Source organism: Aplysia californica, unplaced genomic scaffold (genome assembly GCF_000002075.1).
Source record: "Aplysia californica isolate F4 #8 unplaced genomic scaffold, AplCal3.0 scaffold00039, whole genome shotgun sequence".
In the NCBI taxonomy this organism is placed as follows: Eukaryota; Metazoa; Mollusca; class Gastropoda; order Aplysiida; family Aplysiidae; genus Aplysia; species Aplysia californica.
Genome location: NW_004797309.1, coordinates 663,488 through 665,686, shown reverse-complemented (window position 1 = coordinate 665,686; position 2,199 = coordinate 663,488). Strand labels below are relative to the sequence as shown.

At 37.5% G+C, this 2,199-nt stretch overlaps 1 protein-coding gene across 1 annotated transcript in view; it reads left to right on the top strand.

The window, feature by feature from the left end:
- LOC101845673 (protein Wnt-4) overlaps window positions 1-2,199 on the top strand; it is a 115,364-nt gene that overhangs the window by 40,985 nt on the left and 72,180 nt on the right. The window lies entirely within an intron of this gene.

Sequence of the window (2,199 nt, the reverse complement as noted above, 5' to 3'; positions counted from 1 at the left end):
GGGGGCTGCCATGACAAAGGTAGCGAGTTATAATAAATAGTACAGCGTAAGACATGAAATATCTGACTATAATAGTAAAAGAAAAAGAAGAATGTTAAGAGTACAGGAAGAAAAAAGAAAGACGAAGAAACAAAACTGACGGGAGGAGGAGGTAGGGGTGGTAGAGATATTGAAGGTGTGTAGTATAATGTTACATAGGAAAACATCTAAAAGACAAAAAAAGACGTTTCCAATAGTTGTGAAGAAATGGAAATTTATGGTAATGTTGCAAGAGCCCAGGTGGTATCGAAGTGGAAAAGTGTAACGGCATGTGTGCAGTTTTTCTCGATATTATACAAGACGTTGTTACACATTTCAATGTTTGCATACTGACATGATTCAAACGGAAAGGTAATATATCTCTACTAAATTAGCTTTTGTCCAGCAGACTAATAGAAAGAAAGAGAGACCGATTCAGACATTTAAAAAACTAAAACAGACTTTTACACAACAATATAAATGTACATAAAATCAACCAAATAAACAAATAAGCAAGTATACTAAAAAAACAAACAAAACCCCAAACAATACATAAATGAAGGAATGACCCGGTGAATAGATGAAAGATCGATTAAGTAAATACACAAATAAATAGATATATAAATAAATGCACAAATACATAAACACACAAATACATAAATACAAAGATAAATAAATAAATAAATAAATAAAACATATTTTTAAAAATAAATGGATGGATGAATGAACAAATGAATAAATGATGTAATGAATGAATGAATGAATGAATGAATGGATGAATGAATGGATGAATGAATAAATGAATGAATACTCAAAAACAAATGAGTGGAAAATTTGCTCATGTCTATGTATGTGTGTTTGTATGTATGTGTGCGTGTGTGTACGTGTAAGTACATGTGTGTAAAGGGGGTGGAGGCATTTGCGCGATTTGTGCGTTTGTTAATTCTCTAATGTCCATTCGATCTCAAAGGCTGTTTGTCTGTTGTCGTTTTTCTTTTTCAACCGTTTACGGAAATAGATTTAGAGATGAGAGAGGTACTCATCAACGGTGCTTTTCTCGGGAGATGGTTGGATAAGGCTTTCTTTTTTTAGGGAGTGGGAGGTTGTAAATGAGAGGAAGAATGGAATGTCTCTCATTGTTCTTGTTCTTGTGCTTGTTGTTGCTCTTAATCTTTTTCTTGTTCTTGTTCTTGTTCTTGTTCTTGTTCTTCATATCATGACGTTATACTAATCAAAAGATGTCGTTTTGATAGGATAGCGCGTATGACTGTTAGCTTTACATCTCACAGAGCAGTTGATTTCACATTATTTAACCGTTTTATCTATTAAAAAAAAAGGGCATAGACTCACTCCTTGCTTGGATGATCGGCAGTCACGTGTTATTCTTAACCACCATGGGATCTTTAACCCATGAAACGTCCCCCACAAGCCATTACCTGATGAGACTAGTTGCTTGATCCTTCCTTCCTTCGGATCAAAGGGTGCAGAATAAAATGAGAACAAATCCAAAGCAGGTGGGGATCGAACGCTGCACCTCCTTGTTGATAGGATAGGGCCATATTTCATGTGTTTTGAACTCGACGCCTGTGCAGTTACGGTTAGGTGCTTTGACTAGCACTTAGAGGCAACCAATTCCATCTCTGGGTTGGGATTTTTTTTTCAACTTTACTGATCCTTCTACTAGAATGTTTTTATCCCCCGCAGCTCGGGATGGATCTGACAGGTGGGGTCGAAACCCACCTCGTGGAAGACCTAAATTGTTTCGATGTAGTCGTAAAAACGCCTACATTAAACAAAAAAAGAGAACCCGATTAGCTACTGAGCGCCCCACCTCCCCGAAAAAGAGGCTATGAAACTGGCATTAATGTCAATGGCAGTGTTGATTCCTGGAGCCGACATTGAGAACTCTCGTTCCAGCTGTAACGACCACTTTGCCCTCACAAACATACAAAAGCTAATCACATACCATACCGTACACATGATCTACAATACTTTCTCGACCATAACTGTGGAATACAACCAATTGTTCAGTTACCATATGCTCTTATTCCATGTGATTGCTTCCGCTCTCTGTCTTAGTTTGTGTCTGTGCCTCTGTCTTTGTCTGTCTGTCTGCCCCATTTTTCTTCTTTTTTTCTTCCACCCCCTCTCTCTATTTCTCTCCCTCTCTCTCTCTCTCTC